We start from the raw sequence: 6,980 nt of genomic DNA, 5'->3' as shown, positions 1-6,980 counted from the left end.
AAAAGAGTAGGAAACGCCCGTGGCACCGCATAGTTTGTTGGAACGAGGCCATATTTGGCACGTGTGTGGGCCTTCGGATGGGAAGCAAGGCCCCGGTCGCGGATTTGCAACCCGATCCACGAGAGATGGTGTTTCCATTTTCGGGGTGCCGGGCCGGACGACCTTTTTTTGTAAAGCTGCTACATGGTGCGCATTTTAGTATTGTGCGAGACCTCCGCTCAGTGGTAGGATACCTCCTACGCACCACCTATCGCATGCCATATGCGCGTGCTAGCCATTTGGGAATCCCCTGGCTTCCTACGGTGTCCCATCGAATCCGCTTGAAACTGGCCGGATTTGAACTGGGGCCTATGCTGAGGGGGGCCGTCGGCATATGCATGGCCCTCGGCATAGGGGTTAGGGTTAGGCCGGCATCTGCAAAAATGAAAAAACAACTGTGGCTATGCCGAGGGTTGCCCTCGGCATATTCCTGGCCCTCGACATAGACCCAGTCTAGATGAGGTTAGGGGCGCGTGGTCGAGCCGGACCACGTACACCCCCACCCATGCCCAATCCTCCTCCCCCACCCACGCCCTCTCCTCCTCCTCCCACCCGCCACCACCCCTGCTATCTCGCGCCGCCTGCCTTCCCGCCGCCGCCACGCGCCGCCCCCAGCCTCCTCGCTGCCCCTTGCCTCCCCGCCGCCGCCGTCCCTGCTCGCGCTGCCCCGGCCGCCACGCACCCTCTCCTCCCCCCACTCGCGCCGCCCCTACCTCCCCGCCGCCCGTTGCCTCCCAGCCGCCGGCGACCCTGCTCGCGCCGCCCCCGGCCTCCCCTTCCACGCGTCGTCCCCTGCCTCTCTAGTAAGGTTTTTTTTCATTTTTTGTAACTTTTATTCTATTATTGTAGAGTATTTCGAAATACAAATAGAAAATGGAAATAAACTTGGAAATGTGAAATAGGTGCCATCATGACCGCCGACCTCGTGACTACCTTGTCGTGTCCGCGTCAACGTGTCCGCCATCATGACCGTCGTGTCGTCATTTCCGCGATTCTCTCCCACCGCCGAGGGTGAGCTAAAAATTTGTCTCCCATTCTCCACTATTTTTCATGTCACTAGATTCATTTTTCAAGTCAAGCAGCGTAACCTAGGTGTCACTTCCCATCCGCGAGCATTACGCAGATAAATATGCATTAGTGGTCAGCATATTTTGAACTGTAACGCTTGCTGCATTTGCGGGACAGTCGGAGGATGCGTAGTTGGGTATGTTTTCCATGTTCTACTCCGGTCCGAGTTAGGATTTTGGCAGAGCCTCCCCGTTGTTCTCCGAATGCACATCTTCTCGGCTTTTTGCCGAGACGTGTATCATAAGAGCAGCGGGGAGGTGCTACCGAAATTATGACTCAGACCGGGGTAGATCATGGAGAATGTAGCCAACTACGGATCCGGTGGCTGCTAGGAGCCCACCTAGTAGAGATGTAGGTTGATGCATGTGTTTCGCCCAGTAAAATAAATAAAAATACGATGCATTTAATTTCCTATTTGATATAAGTGCAATTGTTGTGGTTTGGCTCCCAGTAAAGCAGAGATGGATCGATGTACAGCGAGCGTGTTAGTGCGACCGAGAAAACAGATGAGTGGATAAGGAAGACCTATTTTATAGTGAATGAGTTAGCATGTGGTACAAAGGGGCTGGCGCGGGCACTTTTCCCCCGTGTTCGCTGCCTGAAGCATCTCCGTCATGGAAAGGATGACATGTATAAACACCTTCTGCAATATGGGTATATGTCTGGGTACATCACGCAAGTCAACTATGATGAGCTCGAACGTGACAGAGGTGAGGTGATGCGGCAGCGGCTCAATAGCAACGAGTACGATGGAATTAGAGACTTTCTAGATGATCTCGTCCATGCTGATGTTTCAGAGTTGCCACCTCCAGAACCGGAGGCGCCACCAGAACCTAAGGAAGCAGAGCCAACCGCAAAGGCCTTCTATGCAATGTTGAGGGCGGCTAAGAAGCCTCTTTACGAGGGTGCGCCGATGTCTCAGCTCGATGTCATCTCTCTGTGTCTAGCCAACAAGACCCATCACAACTTCACCCGTGAGGGCTATGAAGCTAGTCTAAAATGGGGTGGTGACATGTTGCCCAAAGATCACTGTCTACCTAAGAGCATGCACGCGACGAGGAGAATGATGAAGGATCTCAACATAGATTATCAAAAGATAGACCGTTGTACGAAAGGTTGCGTTCTATTTTGGAGACAATTTGCGGAGGACAAGTATTGTTCCATCTGTAAGTAGTCTAGGTATGAAGAGGTAACGGAAAAGGATGGTCAGGTGAGGAAGTCAAGCACCCCAAAGTTGATTCTTCGATATCTCCCATTCATAAAAAGAATCCAACGGCTTTACATGCACGAGGAGATAACCAAACAGATGATGTGGCACAAGTATGAGAAGAGATTCGAGGACGAAAACAAGCAGGTGAAGATGGGACATCCATCCGATGGTAAGGCATGGAAGAACTTCAATCAAAAATACCCCCTTGCGGCAGATGAGGCTCGGAATGTTAGAATTGTGATAGCAACAGATGACTTCAATCCATATGGTATGTCGACTACCAATTACAGTTACTGGCCTGTGTTTGTTATTCCGCTCAATTTCCTCCCGGAGTCCTAATGACGAGGAAGACCATGTTTCTGTCGCTGATCATTCCAGGGCCTGAGTACTCGGGGAAGAATTTGAGTGCCTACGTGAAGCCGATTGTGGATGATTTGAACCACTCTTGGCACCACGGGACATTGACGTACGATCGAGCATCGAAGACAAACTTCTACATGAAAGTTTGGTTGCAGTATACCATGCATGACATGCCCGGGTACGCCCTTACATGCGGAAGGTGTACAGTTGGTAAGTGGCCATGCCCAGTGTGCAGTCACTAGCTTGAGTTCCTTTGGCTACAGAAGGGTCGCAAGTATGTTGTGTTTGACACGAATCGACAGTTCCTCAAAAGGAGGCATCCGTTTAGAGAAGACAAAAAGAACTTCAAGAAGGGAAAAGTTGTGCATGAAAATAAAATTTGTCAAAGTTTGATGGTACACTTGTTGAAGCTGAGCTACGTGCTCTCGTGACTCCGGAGAAGCCAACTGGTCATCAATTTGAGGGATATGGTGTAACGCACAACTGGACTCACGAGGCAGCCTTAACGAAGCTCGAGTATTACAAGGACCTCGAACTTCCCCATAACATCGATGTGATGCACACAGTAAAGAATGCCGTGGAGTCCATCTTTCACACATGCCTGAACATTCCCGGGAAGTCTAAGGATAATGTCAAGGCTAGAATCGATGTTGAGATGCTCTGTGATAGGGAGAAATTACACATGAAGTGCCCTATTTGCCGTCAAAAGAATTGGTTCAAGCCGTATGCCAACTTCTGCCTTGATTCCATCCAAAAGAAGGAGGCATTCAGGTGGCTCAAATATGTGGTGATGTTCCTTGATGGTTATTGTTAGAATATAAGTAACGGAGTTGATCTTTCGACGGGAAAAGTCACCGGGCTCAAGAGTCACGACTATCATATATGGATTCAGCGGCTCATGTCGGTGATGCTTCGAGGGTATATCCTCGAGAAAGTCTGGCGAGTGTTTGCGCAGTTGAGCCATTTCTTCCGCACGCTCTGTGCTAAGCAGATATGTCCGAAGGTTATTAGAAAGCTACAAGAAATAGTGTCGGGGTTGCTATGGAATTTGGAGATGATCTTTCCGCCATGCTTCTTTACTCCGATGGCACATCTCATTGTGCACATCGCTAACGAGGCACTCTTGGGTGGCCCGGTACAATTTCATTGGTAGTTCTGTATTGAGAGAGAGTTTAAGTATATTCGAAAGATAACTGGAAACAAGGCCAAGATTGAAGCATGCTTAGCTGAGGCAACATGCCTTCAGGAGATGGAAGATACCGTGACAATGTAATATCCTGATGATGTTCCCACTCAGCATAACTCGGTCACTCGTTACAATGTCGACGTGCCCGAGAATGACCCCAAGCTAGAACTATTCCAATTTCTCGGTGGCAAGGCTGGTAAAGGAACAAGATATAAATTGGAGAACGAAGAGAAGGATTGCATAATGTTATATCTGCTTATGAACATGAAGGAAGTGGTCTCATTTGTAAGGTAAATGGTGAACAAATTACTTTGCAGCTAGTAACCTAGCCTCGGTTTAATGCTTATTTTCTCCTTTCAGCGAATTCACGGATGAAATATGGCCGTATGATGAATTTCCCGAACCCTCGGAGATGGACGCTCTACTGAAAGAGGGTGCTACCGGAATTAATAAAAACTTTGTGTCATGGTTCATGGAAAAAGTAATTTCTAACCTGCCCTCATACCTTGCAACATGTGACTTGTCCCTCTTATTCCACGTAACTAATGCACACAACAAATTTTAAATGGACTTGTAGGGCCAAGAGAAATGTTGATATGACAGATGAGTTGAAATGTGTTTCCCAAGGGTGTAGCCATGAGGTGACCAAGTATGAGAAGTATGATGTGAATGGGTTTCGCTTCCATACAGAGGCCCACTAGAAGGGTCGGGCGAATCCAAAAACGATAAATACTGGGGTCTTCACCAAAGGAGCCAATGCCTTTGATTACTACGGAAGGTTAGAGAGTGTACACGAGCTAAAATTCAATCGTACGAATGTGCAACTCAATATCGTTGTGTTCCAGTGTCATTGTTTCGACCGAATAGGTGGACGGAGAAGTGATAAGTCCATTGGGTTAGTTGAAGTTAGGCCTCAACCACCTATAGCAGATCCGATGTCTTTATTGTGGCTCACCAAGCCAAGAAAGTTTATTATTTTCCCTACCCATGCCAGAAAGTGGAACTCGAGGGTTGGGAAGTCGTCTTCCAGGTATCGCCACATGGTAACCTACCGATTCCCTCCGAGGATGATTACAACAACATTGACCCTATGACATACGAGGGAATTTTCTATCAAGAGGAACAGGACTTCGGGGACTTTGTGTTAGAACCGTTTGTTGAAGAGGACCTCGGGAACGATGCAGAAACTCGTGGTGTGTCTGTGGTGGATCTGAAGGAAATATCTATGCTCGAGAAGTTACTTGAGGCGAATGACAATTATGATGAGCCTCCACCCATCGAACCTTCAAGTTTGTACTCAAAAGATAGTGATAGAGATAGTGAGAAAGATGAAGTGAAAGGGACAGAGTATGAGAGTGAGAATGATGACGGCTGGTGAGAGTCTTTTATCCTTAGTATTTATTTTTCAACATGCTTCTTAATTGCATTATGCGTTTTATCCTTAGTATTTATTTGTCAACATGCTTCTAATTGCATTATGCCTTTTATTCTTAGTGTTTATTTGTCAACATGCTTCTTAATTGCATTATGCCTTTTATTCTTAGTATCTTCATTTTATTATGTTTTTGTGCTTAACTGTTTTCTTTTTCTCAATGCAGGTGACTGAACAATATGAGCAGCGGCAAGGAAGACTCGGAGAGCTTGCTTAGGTCGATGCATCAGGTGAAGACGAATGTTTCTAGAGCGCCTAGACGGAGTGAGAGACCCACGCTACCCAATCTGCATTACGCCGATGGTACCGATGCGGGACGAGGAGAGCGAGGAGGAGGACGAGGTGGAGGACGAGGTGGCGGCGGGGTATAGATGGACTTTGACCCACCGCCCTCCGCGTCTGGTGACATTGCTCTTGAGTTGTTCCTAGAGGGTCCGTCTAGTGCGGAGATGGAGATAGAGTCTACACACGAGTCGGACTCTAGGGCTGAGTTGGAGGTGATGGAGGATGGGGTTGCGCCGAAGCCCTTGAATATTCGTGGAGAAGCAAAAGTCCCTGAGGCGACGAAGGAGCCTAAGACCCATGATGAGAAGGCCCTTATCATTCCTATGGGCGTTGAGTAAGTGTACTACTTTAGCAATTTTGAACATGTCTTTTCATCCTCGTCATAAACAATTTGGCATGTGTACTAATGTGTGATTTATTTGCAGCAATTGGACTTGGGCAAAGCAGACCAAGCCCCCCCCCCCCCCCGCTTGCCTAACAGCTTGCTTGGCGCTCTGATTAAGAAGTTCAGGCCGGGCAGATATACTCCCTTTAGCATGGTCCCCGGTGGCGAGACGAAGGTAGCCACTACTTGGGCGGACTATGAGGATACCCCTACCGTAGGCTCCGTGACAGCTGCTGAGGCTATGACCACCAAGTTTTGGGCAAGACATATATTTCTCGAGCACCATTCATAGTTGATGACCCGAATGTGCTAACTTATGACTTCCACAACTGATTTATGCATGATTGAAGTGCTTCTACTGTGTGGACCCGGAGGATGAGAGGCAGGCGCGTCTCAATTTGCGTGTCGCTTGTGAGAGGTTGACACCGCAACAGTGGTACAACCAAAAGATCACGTCCGCTAGTGCCTTCTAGGCTAACACGGATAAGAGGGTCAAGAAGGAGGACTATGTCGGTAACGAGCCTACGCCCGAGTGGGCGATGACCATTAATGTGTACATGTCGATGAGTAAAATGTCAATGAGATTCTACATTGCTGTTAAGTTTCCATTGGACTATCTTGAGTTGAGTATTGCATTTTCAGGTTTATCCCGAGTGGGCTGAGCCACAAAAAGATGCATCGGAGGAGCTGATTAGGTCGAGGTGGCTCAAGATGGGCGAGGAGTTTGCAGCTCCGTCGAGGCGTAACATGGAGAACCGAGGCACCGGTGGCACACACTGCGCGGGAAACCACGACTTCTACCGCTTCAAGGGGAAAGTGGTATGTATATACATGGAACAACCTGCTTTCTTTTCCCGTCATGTTACAGGTTGATATGCGTAACCTTTCTTTTCGCGATGCAGGTGGCTGAGGCATGATACGTCTCCAACGTATCGATAATTTCCTATGTTCCATGCTTGTTTTATGACAATACCTACATGTTTTATACATACTTTATGTCATATTTATGCATTTT

Source organism: Lolium perenne, chromosome 5 (assembly GCF_019359855.2).
Source record: "Lolium perenne isolate Kyuss_39 chromosome 5, Kyuss_2.0, whole genome shotgun sequence".
In the NCBI taxonomy this organism is placed as follows: Eukaryota; Viridiplantae; Streptophyta; class Magnoliopsida; order Poales; family Poaceae; genus Lolium; species Lolium perenne.
The sequence above is the reverse complement of the archived record's forward strand: the minus strand, read 5'-3'. Positions refer to the sequence as shown.